Consider the following 17,125-nt stretch of genomic DNA (forward strand, 5'->3'; position numbering starts at 1 on the left):
TAGCAGTGAAGACGGGGTCACGACGGACCAGACCCGGGCGACAAAAGCTGGCTTTGGGGACGTGGAATGTCACCTCACTGGTGGGGAAGGAACTGGAGCTTGTGTTGGAGGTGGAGCGTTACCAGTTGGATCTGGTGGAGCTTACCGCCACGCATAGCCTCGGTTCTGGATCCAAACTCGTGGATAGGGGTTGGACCTTGTTCTTTTCCGGAGTTGCATCAGATGCAAGGTGCAAGGCGGTGCTCAGCCCCTGGCTGGTACCAGAGCACCATGGGTCAGAGGTCAATGATTGATTTTATGATTGTATCATCTGACCTTAGACCGTGTGTTTTGGACACTCAGGGGACCTCTGACTGTTGCTTCTGCAAAGGCACCAAATAGCAGCTGAAGTATTCGGCCTTCTTGGGGTCCCTAAATGGGATCCGTCACAGGACCCCTCTAGGAAACTCCATTGTTCTCCTGGGGGACTTCAATGCACACGTCGGCAATGATGGAGACACTTGGAGGGGCGTGATTGGGAGGAATGGCCTCCCTGATCTGAAACCAAGCGGTGTTATGTTGTTGGACTTCTGTGCTAGTCACGGATTGTTCATAACTAACACCATGTTCGAACACAAGGATGCTCATAAGTGTACCTGGTACCAGAGCACCCTGGGTCGGAGGTCAATGATTGATCTTGTGATCGTATCATCTGACCTTCGACCGTGTGTTTTGGAGACTTTGGTGAATAGAGGAGCAGAGCTGTCAACTGATCTCCACCTGGTGGTGAGTTGGGTCCATTGGCGGAGGAAACCTTTTGATAGACCTGGTAAGCCCAAACGAGTAGTGCGGGTGAACTGGGAACGTCTGGAGAAGGACTCTGTCCGCAAGGCTTTCAACTCACACCTCCGAAGGAGCTTCTGGTGCGTCCCTGTGGAGGCTGGGGGCATTGAACCTGAATGGTCGATGTTCAAAGCTTCCATTGCTGAAGCTGCAGCTGAGAGCTGTGGTCTCAAGGTCTTGGGTGCCTCAAGGGGCGGTAACCCTCGAACACCGTGGTGGACCCTGTTGGTCAGGGAAGCCGTCCGGCTGAAGGAGGCCTTCAGGGGCCTGTTGTCCCTGGGGACTCCTGAGGGAGTTGCAGAGAAGAAATGCAGCCTCAGCTGTGATTGAGGCAAAACAAAAGGGCGTGGGAGGAGTTCGGAGAGACCATGGAGAAGAACTTGTGGATGGTACAAAGTGTTCTGGAAGATTGTCCAACACCTCAGGAGGGGGAACTGAGGGACAACCCAAGCTGTGTACAGGAAGGATGGGACAGTGTTCACCTCGACTGAAAAGGTTATCGTTCAGTAGAAGAAACACTTCGAAGAACTCCTAAATCCAACTACCCCAACTGACCCGTCCTCTTGATTGACTGATTGATCGAACCTACATTGATTCTAGAAGCATGTTTCTTTTTTACATGATGGTTATGGTTGTTTGAAAAGTTTTGGTTTTTTTATGTTTGTTTAAAAGCCAGCATACTCCTGAATATAAGATAACACAAAGGTTGTAGCACTGGAGCAGCCTGCTGTGTGGTGATGATGATGATGATGATGATGATGATGATGATGATGATGATGATGATGATGATGATGATGATGATGATGATGATGATGATGATGATGATGGTGATGGTGGTGCAGCAGTGCCCTCGGCTCTGAGACGTTCAGAACGATGTCAGTGAGCTAGAAGTTGAACTCTTGTTGAGTAGAAATCCTTCCAGAGGTCAGAACTGTCACAAATCCTTTCCGTCACGTCCCGCTCCAAAACATGATGAAAGGTAGAATTAGAATGAAATAAGACGTGGTGATGCCGGCGGGCACAGACCAACGGATCTGCTTACCAACAAGGGCCCTTAATTGGCAAGAAGCTCGGAGGTTGGCCCCGAGGAGCCGGATTGGAGGAGAGTTATGGGACAGTGGCTAATGCAGCGCAGACGTCTGGAAGGCCCCTTCGCCTCCACGGATGAATTAATGTGTCTGAGAGACGTGGACATCTGGGCTCGGGGCGCGGCGCCTCGCGTCCAGCTCTAACAGGACTGAGCCGCTCTAATGCAGCCCAGCAGGTCCAGTAAATAACACTGAGAGCTTAATGCGCACCGCGGAAAGAATGGGTTTGATCTGCACCACGGGGACCTGCCAGCGAACCCTCGACCCAACCCTTCCTCCCTGATGCAGCAGGTGAGGAGAGCTGATGTGGCTGAGCTGCAGACACTGATTTTATTCACCGCTAAGGTCAGAGTTCATGGGCAGAAGCCTGCAGACAGGGCGTGTGTGCTCCACGCACACCGACCCATCAGGACGGCTCAGAGCTGGCGCATCAAAGTACCCGTCAGACGTGTTCCCTGCGATACAGAGAGACGTGAACTCTGGGTGACTCCCTGGAGAATCCTTCAATCTTCCTTCTTCTTCATTCTGTTCCGTCTGAATTACGCAGCCTGAGATGCCACATCCTGTCAGGCAGAACCGCAGGGGGTGTTTCCCCTGTTGCTGGGTTTCAGTCTCCAGCAGCAGGAGGCCACAAAGCAGCGGAGCCCAGACCCGGTGAGGGGCCGTGGGACACTCCGGACTGATGTCCAGGACCCCAGGAACCCTGTGGAGCACATTTTCATGTGCAGTTGTTTCGTAGGTGCCTGTTTTATATTTGTGAAAATAAGGACTAAACTAAATCTTGGGGCTGCAGTCGTTCAGGAGGTAAGAGGTTCATGTTCTACCGTGTCTGTGTGGGTTCTCTCCAGGTTCCCCAGCATCCTCCCCCATCCAGAAACATGAAGTTCATGAGAATTGGCCGGTCTCAAATCGTAGGTGAGAGTGTTCATGATTGTTTGTTTGTCTACATGCAGCTCCGCAGTGCCCTGGCGTCACGCCTGGAGTGTAACCTTCCTCCCGCTCCAAGGTTCAACTGGGATGGGTTCCAGCGACCCGTGACCCCTGACAGCGTAAGAATCAGGTAATGAAGATGAATAAATAAAAACACAATTTGCCAACTCATAGCTCATGAGCTTTTATAGAACAGATCTTGCTCGCCATCTAGTGGTGTAGAGGTGAGATTACATCATGTGTCAAGTCTTAGAAGAAAAATAAGAGCATTAACAAAGTGTTAGTTTTGTTTGCAAGTCGTCTACTTTATAATGACTGGAGGAAGGAAGTCGGGTTCTTTTTGATGGGTCTCAGAGATCCAGGTCCACTGAAGAACTGAAGAACCCTCCTGGATGAGACGGGGACCGTCTCGAACAAACTGAAGCACGGCTACTTGACTCTTTCGCTCTTCTAGATTCAATTCTATAGCAGCTGAGATCGGACAAGTCTGTTTAAATGGTCTCACAAAGATGGGTCAATCAATCTATCAATCAATCAATCAATCAATCAATTAACTTTTATTTTAAAGCGCTTAATCACATCAACAGAAATTTCAAAGCGCTTTAACAGACCGAAAAACCCAACTGAACCCTCCAGAGCATCAGAGACAGTGGTGGGAAAAACTCCCTCAATGAGGAAGAAACTCTGGACAGGACCCAGACTCTTTTGGGCGGCCATCCGCCTTGACCGGTTGGGTGGAAAAGAAATCAAAGTAAGATCAGGACAGGGTCAGACACAGAGACAGAGAGTCAGAGAGTCCAGATAGAGTCAGTGTCTCTGTGGTTATAGTCAGACCATGTGATGCAGGAGCTGAACTGGGGACCAGAAGGTCAGGCTGTGTTCACCGACTCCTGGGTTGTTGTCTTCATACATGTTCACCATCAGGGAGTTGGTGAATTCAAGGCACAATTACAGCTGATTGGATGACGGTATGGTGGAAGGAGGAAGGAAGATTGATGGGGGGTGGTACTGGGTTAATGGGGTGAGCAGGTCCACAGCTAATGGGTGGATGAGGGGTGAACCTGAGAGAACCTGTGATAAAATGTGATGTTGGAGCTTCACTCAGCAGAGGGGGTGGGTTCACATCCGGACTCCATGCTGATTTCACGTCTCCCTCCAGTGAAACCCACATGGGCTTGGAGGCTGATCCTGATTTCAGCCGTAGCATCCATACGTGGAAACGGGCCGGTGTCCAATGGGAGTGGACTGGAGCATACCACTGAGACTGGAGCATACCACTGAGACTGGAACATACCACTGAGACTGGAGCATACCACTGAGACTGGAGCATACCACTGAGACTGGAGCATACCACTGAGACTGGAACACACCACTGAGACTGGAACACACCACTGAGACTGGAACACACCACTGAGACTGGAACATACCACTGAGACTGGAACATACCACTGAGACTGGAACACACCACTGAGACTGGAACACACCACTGAGACTGGAACATACCACTGAGACTGGAACACACCACTGAGACTGGAACACACCACTGAGACTGGAACACACCACTGAGACTGGAACATACCACTGAGACTGGAACATACCACTGAGACTGGAACACACCACTGAGACTGGAACACACCACTGAGACTGGAACACACCACTGAGACTGGAACATACCACTGAGACTGGAACACACCACTGAGACTGGAACACACCACTGAGACTGGAACACACCACTGAGACTGGAACATACCACTGAGACTGGAACATACCACTGAGACTGGAACATACCACTGGTTTCATCCACACATTCCAGTGACCACTGGGGGGCGTTGGTGCTAACATTAAACCACAGCTGACTTTCTACCCTAACGTGACAGAATGTCTCCACAGCGGTTCCACAACATCGCTCTTGAAAGACAGTTGTCTTCAACCAGTTTTTATTGACTAGCCAAAAATCACATTCCATTGTGTGAACACAAGACACCCCCTCAACTGAGACCCTCCATCCCAGGGAGGAACATAAAAACCCAAGAGGGAATAAAGGGAGACTTCTCAGGACAGAGGACCAGCAGAGGACCTGAGGACACAGCAGGTCAGACCTGATGGAGACGAGTCCAGCAGGTGAACGATGGACCAAACAGCATGGAGGTTCTATCTGCTCCTGGTCCTCTTGACTGTTCCTGTGTTCTCGTTAGTGATGACACCTCCAGCAGGAGAATGAAGACATCACTGTTTGTGTCCTGTTAGAGAAGAACCTCCTTCTAAGCTGACCTACCCCCCCGCAGGGGAACAGGGTGTACGACCCTCAGTTCAACACGTAGGACCACAATGCTGCTTCCCTCAGTCCCACAACGGGACCGTCCCGTCTCACTGCTGTCCAATGGTGGTGAAGGGGCGTGGCCACCATGATGCACGGACACGCTATGAACAACGGGGCTCACATCCGTGTGAAGCGTCAGATGGACAGGCGTCCACAGAGGACCCCATAGGACCCCAAAGGTACCCCCACAGGACCCCCAGAGGACCCCCAAAGGACAGACAGACGACCCCCTCAGAGGACCCTTAGAGGACTCCCAGAGAACCCCCAGAGTACTGACTGAAGACCCCCAAAGGAACCCCCAGAGGACCGACTGAAGACCCCCAAAGGAACCCCCAGAGGACCCCCAGAGGACCCCCAGAGGACCCCAAGAGGACCCCCAGAGGAGCTAAAGAAGCAGCAGACTACAGTCCCTCGGTGAGCCACTGGGGGGCGCTGTGTGACAGCTGGTCCAGCAGGTTCTCCTCCTGGAGGACAGTCTGTCCTCCACGCTGTCCTCCCGTCTAGACGACTCGCGATTTCCCTCTATTTTGTGACGCGAGAGCAAACACCCCCCCCCCCCAACCTGAGCAGAACTCGTCTGATCGTCTGAGGAAATCTATCAACAAACAAAATGAAGCTGAAATTGGGCTTCAAGGAGAAACGGGGTGGGGGGTGGGGGGTCTGAAGGTGCAGCCAGGTGTCCTCCAGCCCCCACCCATCACTCTGTGTGAGGAACCGAGGTCACGGCTGACCACGTGACACGACACGTGTCCCCAGCGTGTGATTGGTCGTTACCTGTGATTGATTGTCTCCAGACGGTTCAGACACGAACAAACGATGGACTGAAGCAGAGAACGGGGTGACCTGTAAGATATCGATCTAAGTTTACCTGGATGTTAAACTATTATATTATATTATATTATATTATATTATATTATATTATATTATATTATATTATATTATATTATGGATGTTAAACTATTATATTAAGGATGTTCATTCATTCATTCATTTTCCAACCCGCTTAACCGCTAACACAGGTCGCGGGGTAACCAGTGCCTATCCTGGCAGTCTCAGGGCGTGAGGCGGGGGACACTCCGGGCACGACGCCAGTGTACCGCGGAGCCACACGGAAACAAACAAGCATTCATACACACACTCACTCCTATGGTCAATTTGGGACCGGCCAATCAACCTGAAGCGCATGCTTTTGGAGGTGGGAGGAAGCCGGAGAACCCGGAGAGAACCCACGCAGACACAGGGAGAGCATGCGAACTCCGCACAGAGCGGGACTCGAACCCGGGTCCGCTGTGATGTGAGGCAGCAGCATTAACCACTGCGCCACCGTGCCGCATTAAGGATGTTAAACTATTATATTATATTATATTAAGGATGTTAAACTATTATATTATATTATATTAAGGATGTTAAACTATTATATTATGGATGTTAAACTATTATATTAGAAATCTATTGAGGCCAGTTTTGATTTAAGTGAGTTTAATGACACTTTTTCCAGTGAATTTGTCGTCGTCTTAAAATCATTGATCTGATCTGTTGTTCTCCCATCAAAATACAGAAACACATGTTTTATCCATGATTTACTGATCGGACCAATACACGATCAATACCCACAGAAACAGATATCAGAGTACAACACACAAAGAGCAAACCTCCAGAGGTCATAGAGGTCGTTACTCAATGATGATGATGAAGCATCTTCACATGACCAACACCTCACACATGTGTGGAGATGGTCATGTGATCGCCTACATGCCCTGACACGTCTGCATCTCAGACTGTGTGTGTGTGTGTGTGTGTGTGTGTGTGTGTGTGTGTGTGTGTGTGTGTGTGTGTGTGTGTGTGTGTGTCTCACACTTCTCTGGTGAAAGGGACAAACACCCTCCACTGCTCTTCTTGTGCAAAACCGTGACTTTGACGGTGACCTTGAAAAAAGGGAAACAGGTGAAGCCCCCCCATTATCTGTGTGTGTGTGTGTGTGTGTGGGGGGGGGCATGACATGTTACGTGTCAGGAAACACACGGAGGAGCTCTGAGCAGCAGGAACACTGAATACTAAACACTAAAGGGTAGAAGGAAGGAAAAACATCCGTGACGCACGAGTCACCTCACCATCACACCATTTATCCCCCTGGCAACTGCCTCCGCCCACTTCCTCTCCACCAATTGAAAATGTGACAACCCCGAGTGTCTCGGTGGACATCCGAGTGTCCTCCTGTGGACATCCAAGTCTCTCTGTGGACATCCGAGTGTCTCTGTGGACATCTGAGTGTCCTCCTGTGGACGTCCCTGAAGCAGACACATGTTGGAGCTCTGTCCCCTCACACAACGTTCTCCTGAGGTTCCTCAGACAGATTTCTCTGGGGGGGGGCAGACGACACCCCAGCGAGTGTTAAACGGAGCATTAGACGCTCCTGATGGCGTTGTGTCTGTCCCCGCCCCACAGCGCCCCCTGCTGCCCCCTGTGTGCCTCTACACTGCCCAGTGGTGATGGGGGGTGTGGTCCAGAACGCTGACCTCAGCACACACACGCGTGACCTCTGGCTGTCATTCATGTTCGCTCCATCAACACGGGAGGAGTGTTTCTCTGACGCCAGCGGTCCACATTCTGCCCCCCCCACACACCTCCCTCAGTGCCGAGGAAACAAACACACACACACGTACACACACACACACACACACATCGTGTCTGAATCAAGGAGAATCCTTTGGTTTCAGCTGCTGGGGGTGGGGGGGACAGCTGTCACACAGGAGCCCCTCTAGCGGCTGGGGGGTGGGGATGGAGGGCAGCTGACAAGGTCACCAGGCGCCATGGACATCCTGCATCAGGAGGCTGCTTCTCATTGGTCCAGGAGCCAGCGTGTGTTTATTCCACCGCATTCACACACGTTCCAGGGTGATCTCATTTGCATATGCAAATCACAGCTTATCGAAATTCCACACCCATATTTCAGCCAATCAGTTTCAGAGTATTCCAGTGTGTTTGACACCAGGGAAATCTGCCCCCTTCGAGGGCATCAAACCTGTGGAGGCCCCCAGACCCACCTTAAACACCTGCGGAGGCCCCCAGACCCACCTTAAACACCTGTGGAGGCCCCCAGACCCACCTTAAACACCTGGGGAGGCCCCCAGACCCACCTTAAACACCTGCGGAGGCCCCCAGACCCACCTTAAACACCTGTGGAGGCCCCCAGACCCACCTTAAACACCTGCGGAGGCCCCCAGACCCACCTTAAACACCTGTGGAGGCCCCCAGACCCACCTTAAACACCTGCAGAGGCCCCCAGACCCACCTTAAACACCTGGGGAGGCCCCCAGACCCACCTTAAACACCTGCGGAGGCCCCCAGACCCACCTTAAACACCTGTGGAGGCCCCCAGACCCACCTTAAACACCTGCAGAGGTCCCCAGACCCACCTTAAACACCTGGGGAGGACTCCAGACCCACCTTAAACACCTGGGGAGGCTCCCAGACCCACCTTAAACACCTGTGGAGGACTCCAGACCCACCTTAAACACCTGCGGAGGCCCCCAGACCCACCTTAAACACCTGCGGAGGCCCCCAGACCCACCTTAAACACCTGTGGAGGACTCCAGACCCACCTTAAACACCTGCGGAGGCCCCCAGACCCACCTTAAACACCTGCGGAGGCCCCCAGACCCACCTTAAACACCTGTGGAGGCCCCCAGACCCACCTTAAACACCTGCAAAGGTCCCCAGACCCACCTTAAACAACTGGGGAGGCCCCCAGACCCACCTTAAACACCTGTGGAGGACCCCAGACCCACCTTAAACACCTGCAGAGGTCCCCAGACCCACCTTAAACACCTGGGGAGGACTCCAGACCCACCTTAAACACCTGGGGAGGCTCCCAGACCCACCTTAAACACCTGTGGAGGACTCCAGACCCACCTTAAACACCTGCGGAGGCCCCCAGACCCACCTTAAACACCTGCGGAGGCCCCCAGACCCACCTTAAACACCTGTGGAGGCCCCCAGACCCACCTTAAACACCTGCAGAGGCCCCCAGACCCACCTTAAACACCTGGGGAGGCTCCCAGACCCACCTTAAACACCTGTGGAGGACTCCAGACCCACCTTAAACACCTGCGGAGGCCCCCAGACCCACCTTAAACACCTGCGGAGGCCCCCAGACCCACCTTAAACACCTGTGGAGGCCCCCAGACCCACCTTAAACACCTGCAGAGGCCCCCAGACCCACCTTAAACACCTGCAAAGGTCCCCAGACCCACCTTAAACACCTGCAGAGGTCCCCAGACCCACCTTAAACACCTGGGGAGGCCCCCAGACCCACCTTAAACACCTGTGGAGGACCCCAGACCCACCTTAAACACCTGTGGAGGCCCCCAGACCCACCTTAAACACCTGGGGAGGCTCCCAGACCCACCTTAAACACCTGTGGAGGACTCCAGACCCACCTTAAACACCTGCGGAGGCCCCCAGACCCACCTTAAACACCTGCGGAGGCCCCCAGACCCACCTTAAACACCTGTGGAGGCCCCCAGACCCACCTTAAACACCTGCAGAGGCCCCCAGACCCACCTTAAACACCTGCAAAGGTCCCCAGTCCCACCTTAAACACCTGTGGAGGCCCCCAAACCCACCTTAAACACCTGTGGAGGCCCCCAGACCCACCTTAAACACCTGCGGAGGCCCCCAGACCCACCTTAAACACCTGTGGAGGCCCCCAGACCCACCTTAAACACCTGCAGAGGCCCCCAGACCCACCTTAAACACCTGCAAAGGTCCCCAGACCCACCTTAAACACCTGGGGAGGCCCCCAGACCCACCTTAAACACCTGCAGAGGTCCCCAGACCCACCTTAAACACCTGGGGAGGCTCCCAGACCCACCTTAAACACCTGTGGAGGACTCCAGACCCACCTTAAACACCTGCGGAGGCCCCCAGACCCACCTTAAACACCTGCGGAGGCCCCCAGACCCACCTTAAACACCTGTGGAGGCCCCCAGACCCACCTTAATCACCTGCAGAGGCCCCCAGACCCACCTTAAACACCTGCAAAGGTCCCCAGACCCACCTTAAACACCTGTGGAGGCCCCCAGACCCACCTTAAACACCTGTGGAGGCCCCCAGACCCACCTTAAACACCTGCGGAGGCCCCCAGACCCACCTTAAACACCTGTGGAGGCCCCCAGACCCACCTTAAACACCTGGGGAGGCCCCCAGACCCACCTTAAACACCTGGGGAGGCTCCCAGACCCACCTTAAACACCTGTGGAGGACTCCAGACCCACCTTAAACACCTGCGGAGGCCCCCAGACCCACCTTAAACACCTGCGGAGGCCCCCAGACCCACCTTAAACACCTGTGGAGGCCCCCAGACCCACCTTAAACACCTGCAGAGGCCCCCAGACCCACCTTAAACACCTGCAAAGGTCCCCAGACCCACCTTAAACACCTGTGGAGGCCCCCAGACCCACCTTAAACACCTGCGGAGGCCCCCAGACCCACCTTAAACACCTGCGGAGGCCCCCAGACCCACCTTAAACACCTGTGGAGGCCCCCAGACCCACCTTAAACACCTGCGGAGGCCCCCAGACCCACCTTAAACACCTGCGGAGGCCCCCAGACCCACCTTAAACACCTGCAGAGGCCCCCAGACCCACCTTAAACACCTGCAAAGGTCCCCAGACCCACCTTAAACACCTGTGGAGCCCCCCAGACCCACCTTAAACACCTGTGGAGGCCCCCAGACCCACTTGACCAAAGGCCCTCGGTCGTGAACACGGAGCAAACCGTGTGCTGGTCGCTGTGTGATGAGGTCACTGCTCCCGTTTTCACAAAGGAGCTTCTGAGTGATTTAAAGCACATCAGCAAGGCTGGACCTCCCCAAGAAGAAGAAGAAGATGAAGATCAAGAAGAAGTTTGCTCATGAAGCGAAATGGAACTATACCTGTGAAACCTCATGCACACACAGCTTATCACCACCAAATGGAGTCTGTCCAGACAGACCCTCCTGGGTCGTCGGTGTCTCCTGTAGTACATGTATTGTCTGTTGTCATGGGCAGCACATGTATGACGTCTGGTATTTAACACGGTGACAGGAGGCGGACTGAGGGCTCAGACGTCACCTGGTGAGGCCGTTATACTAACCTCACCTGCACCTCATGTATAGTCTAATGCTACCTGTAGCAAGAATGATAGACACTAATGTTAGATATTAAAAAAAATCATCATTTATTCTGTCACTTGATTGATAAACAGAGTCTTTGCCCCCAGTGGAGGGGTTTAAGTGTCTTGGGGTCTTGTTGACGAGTGAGGGAAGGATGGAACATGAGATCGACAGACGGATCGGTGCAGCGTCTGTCGCTGTAGGTCTGTGGTGGTGAAGAAGGAGCTGAGTCGTTAGACGAAGCTCTGGATTTACTGGTCAATCTACGTTCCTACTCTCACCTACGGTCAGGAGCTCTGGGTCATGGCCCAAAGGACAAGATCCCGGATACAAGCGGCTGAAATGAGTTTCCTCCGTAGAGTGGGGGGGCGCACCCTTAGAGATAGGGTGAGGAGCTCAGTCACCAGGGAGGAGCTCGGAGTAGAGCCGCTGCTCCTCCACCTCCAGTCGAGCCAGCTGAGGTGGCTCAGGCATCTGTTCAGGATGCCTCCTGGACGCCTCCCTGGGGAGGTGTTCTGGGCATGTCCTACCGGGGGGAGACCTTGGGGAAGACCTAGGACACGCTGGAGGGACTCAGTCTCTCGGCTGACCTGGGAACGCCTCGGGCTCCCCCCGGAGGAGCTGGAGGAGGTGTCTGGAGAGGGAAGTATGGGCATCCCTGAGACTGTTGCCCCATGACCCGGCCCCGGATAAGAGGTTAAAGATACTTATATCAGTCCCACAGTACTAAAGGACGTCGTGTCTGTTAGCATTACAGCTGGGGTTAAAAATATCATTTGTAAAGGAAGTCAGGTCATGGAAAAGTGCCAAGTGCCCTACATTAACCCCCCCCCCCAAGCGTTAGGGTATGGGAGGTCACAGTGATACACTCTGGTGCTCCTCTAAGGATCGTCTTCAACACACCTGTTCCCCTGAGAACACCCTGGTGCTCCCATCCACCTTCTGTGTTCTTGCAGGATAAGGTAACTAAATGTCAGCAGCTGGATGAAGGAACAACAGCTGGTGCAGCATCTAGAAGATCCATGGCCATATTTAGAGAGGCGCTGGATAGACTGACCTTTGCAGAGATGTTCTCCTTGTCTCCTCTTGCTGTGTCTCCACCGTGCCACTCCTGCTTCCTGTCCTGCTGTGACCATGAATCTACATAGGACACTAGTCTGCTTATCAAGCCAAACATCATGCTGTGTTTGACATTCATCATTTATTGATGGCTTCTCTTTAATTGCAGGGGGGGGGGTGCCAAGCTGTTCTCTCACATAATCCAGGGGGAGGCCCTCCTACCGAGGGCCCACAGTTCCTCAGCACTCTGGGAGCACCACTGTTGACTTATAATGGTTGTGACATGAAAAAATAACCTGCAGGGTTGTTTTCTCTCCTCTTTTCCTTCTGGTAGCATTTAGCCCATGCTAATTCTTCAGCCCTTCTTACTCTGAGCATGTGTTCTTTGTTATGTCATGCAATTCTAAAAAGCCTCTCTTGTCCTGATGGGCTTCATGACCTATGTCTCATACATGTAAATTCAAATATATACAGTGTGTAAAACATGTATATAACACACACAAGTAAATATATACTGTATATAAACATATACATGCATGTATATACAAATATATACACACACAGACACACATAAATTCAAATAAATAGAGTACTAGCTGGAACCCGTAGAAATTCCACGATAAAACAATAACATCAGACTTCATACCAAACATATACAACAATGTATTATGTAGCACGTTTCCAGGCTACATTAATTAAAGATATTAGCTTTCGGACTAGTCAATCAGAAGACCGATTCGACTCATGGAGGTAGCGGTGCAATGAACCACACAAACACAGAACTTTATGTGCAAATAGTATGTTGTATTAATTTGTGAAGAAAAAATATATATATACAGTGAACCCCAATATTCACTCTCTGCAGAAGGAATAAAATTAACTAAAGTAAAGTACATTTCAGATAAACCCACACACAATATTTATCATCACACTGATTGTCCAAAATAATCCAGGGTCAAGTCCAAGCCGTAATTGGTCCGTTGGCAATTGCGTGTGTGTGCGTGTGTGTATGTGGGTGTGTCCGGAGGTGACGTGGGAGACCGGCTTCCAGAGCCTCCTACCAGACCAGGCGAAGTTCTCCGCATCGGTTGTCCCCGCTCTGAATCAGAGTCCTAGTTCGCCATCGTTTAGTCGAGTCCTCACCGGCACTCCGACCAAATCCATGAAAAATGTTCAATGTTCATATAGTTCGTATAACTCGTCCACACAGGTCTGTTCCGGTAGCCTGCGGCTGATCAGGGAACTCCAATGCCGGCTGCTTTCGTTGCTTCCGGATCTCTCTCTCTTTCGCGGACACACACACCCAACGCCGTCTTCTCACTGGCTTTTATTGCAGGTGACATCATTAGCCCCCCACAGGTGAATGCGTGATGTCATACACCACGTGACAAGTTCACACTAGTGTGGAACCTAACGTCCTTTGATATGGTAAGAATAAACAAAATATTAATAATAACCAAAATAACCATCGAATATTACTATGGTAACATTCATCCTGGTTACACTCGGTATTATAAACCCAACGTAGTCAAAAATCACCATGGTGACGTAACGACTTTGTGTTGGCGAATCATGGATGGCGCAGGGCGGGCATTGTGAAGCCGTAGATGAATGCTAGCAGGCTAACTGGAGAAAGAAAGCTAACTACTGGTGAGACTAGGAGAGGAGCTAATGCTAAAGGAGCTAACGCTAAAGGAAAAGGCTCCTGTCCAAAGAGCAGGTGTTAAAGAAATGTTGGAGAAGTGATGGTTCTGTTAGTGACTACATGAACACAACTGTATGGAGTTACTAAAGAGTGTTATGTCAGCCCCCCAGGAGCATTGTGGACTTGGGCAGCAGTTCCTCCTGCTACTCCAGAATCCTGTCCTCATCAGAGATGTCAGAGGATCTTCATAGGAGGTGACAGACATTCAGGTGGATCTCTACAGCTAGAACTCATTGATCTGTAAGGAAATGCTGCATTCAGAGAGCATTTTGAGTCCACTGACCCTGCTACTTCCTGGCTACAGACTCTATCTGATAGTGTTCCCTGGTCTAACCAAAGCTGCACTGCACAACTTCAATGTTTGGATTGACTACAGTTGAGAGTCAGCTTTTTCCACCATGAACGTTATCAAAAACAAGTACCGTTCTATGCTATATTCTATACTATTCTATTACACCTAAGATAAGGTGTTATAGATGCTATGGATGATATATGTGATATAGGTGGTATAGATTTTATAGATGTCACAAAGATAGAGATAATATAGACAATTTAGATGATATGGATATTGATGATATAGATGTTACAAAGATAGAGATGACATACAGTAGATGATATAGATGATTTTAATGATGTAGATGTTATTGATGTTATAGATGACTAAGACAATATAGATGCAGCTCCTGATTGTCTGGATGACAAACTAACCAGCAGGCTAAAAGTCATCCGCCCACATTTAAATACATTTTCGAGGCCTCTTACGATGACAAATTGCTGTCAAGAGTCTCACCAAATCTCATTTGGGGACTGGACGTCTTATCAGTGGCCATTATATCCTCTGCAGCGGCGCTTTAGTTCCATTCTAATGTGAACCGTCTCCATTGTGAGAATGTCCTAGTCCATTTATCTGAGCTGCTCAGCAGGTTATCAGCAGGTGAGAGGTGATGGAGAGAATATGTTGTGTAGGTAAGTATCTGTCTTCTTCCAAGAAAATCTTTCTTTGTTGTTACGGCTGTGAAATAAAAATACAGCGAACAACTTCATGCTGGAGGACTTATAAAGGGAGTTCTCAAACCATGAGCACCATTGGTTCTGAAAGGCTGTTAAATGTCAGTCTATAATCTGTCTTTTAAATGTCATTGCTATTGTACCGGTCCCAAGCCCGGATAAATACAGAGGGTTGCGTCAGGAAGGGCATCCGGCGTAAAACTTTTGCCAAATCAAACATGCGAATCAAACCTATGACTTCCATACCGGATCGGTCGAGGCCTGGGTTAACAACGACCGCCATCGGCGCTGTTGACCTACAGGGCGCCGGTGGAAATTGGACTACTGTTGGTCGAAGAAGGAGAGGAGGAAAGTGCGTACGCTCGAAGAAAGAGAAGAGGAACACCAAGAGTATAGGACTGAGAGTAGGGACGTTGAATGTTGGAACTATGACAGGAAAGGTAGAGAGTTGGTTGACATGATGCAGAGGAGGAAGGTAGACATACTGTGTGTCCAGGAGACCAGGTGGAAAGGTAGCAAGGCTAGAAGTTTAGGAGCAGGGTTCAAGTTGTTCTATCATGGTGTAGATAGGAAGAGAAATGGAGGAGTTATCTTGAAGGAGGAGTTTGTTAGGAATGTCCTGGAGGTAAAAAGAGTGTCAGATAGAGTGATGAGTCTGAAGCTAGAAATAGAAGGTGTGATGTTCAATGTTGTTAGTGGGTATGCTCCACAGGTAGGATGTGAGCTGGAGGAGAAGGAGAAATTCTGGTTGGACTTTGATGAAGTGATGCAGAGCATACCTAGAAGTGAGAGAGTTGTCATTGGAGCAGACTTCAATGGACATGTTGGTGCAGGAAACAGAGGTGATGAGGAGGTGATGGGCAGGTTTGGTATCCAGGAGAGGAACGCAGAAGGACAGATGGTAGTTGACTTTACAAAAAGGATGTAAATGGCTGTAGTGAATACTTTCTTCCAGAAGAGGCAGGAACATAGGGTGACCTATAAGAGTGGAGGTAGGAGCACACAGGTAGACTACATCTGGTGTAGACGGTGTAACCTGAAGGAGATCAGTGACTGTAAAGTAGTGGTAGGTGAGAGTGTAGCCAAACAGCATAGGATGGTGGTGTGTAGGATGACTCTGGTGGTGAGGAAGATGAAGAGGACAAAGGGAGAGCAGAAGACGAAATGGTGGAAGCTGAGAAAGGAAGAGTGTTGCAGGACTTTTAGGAAGGAGTTAAGACAGGCTCTGGGTGGTCAGGAGGTGCTTCCAGATGACTGGACAACTACAGCTAATGTGATCAGGGAGACAGGTAGGAGAGTACTTGGTGTGTCATCTGGAAGGAAAGTAGATAAGGAGACTTGGTGGTGGAATGAGGAGGTACAGGAGTGTATACAGAGAAAGAGGTTAGCCAAGAAGAAGTGGGACACTGAGAGGACTGAGGAGAGTAGACAGGAGTACAGGGAGATGCAGCGTAAGGTGAAGGTAGAGGTAGCAAAGGCCAAACAAGAAGCTTATGATGACTTGTATGCTAGGTTGGACAGTAAGGAGGGAGAGACTGATCTATACAGGTTGGCAAGACAGAGAGACAGAGATGGGAAGGACGTGCAGCAGGTTAGGGTGATTAAGGATAGGGATGGAAGTCTATTGACAGAGAATACATTACCGCTGAACTGAAACTACTAAGCTAGCAGAACCAACAAAAAACAAATGTGTTTTGAGGGTAAAAGAGCCAATGAGGAGACAGAAGATGAATCTAAGACTTCAAAGAAAATGAAAGCTGAAAAACACCCGTTGTTGTGCTGGTCGTATTATTTTATTTTGTTTTATTCATGTTGTATTCATCCGACACACCTTAAAGGACGGTCCGTGAACGTATCGTCTGACGTTAAACCCGTCTGTGGAGGAAAAGAATTCGGGGACCCCTGGTTTGGAGCAAAGGAAGAGGAGGAGGAAGGAGTTAGTGTCGGAGTGTCATCGGAGACATTGTCGCGTTTCTTTACTTCCTCCACTATAATCACATGACTTTTGCTTTTAGCCAATAGCACTAGCCTCTGCCTCA

Source organism: Antennarius striatus, chromosome 5 (genome assembly GCF_040054535.1).
Source record: "Antennarius striatus isolate MH-2024 chromosome 5, ASM4005453v1, whole genome shotgun sequence".
NCBI lineage: Eukaryota > Metazoa > Chordata > Actinopteri > Lophiiformes > Antennariidae > Antennarius > Antennarius striatus.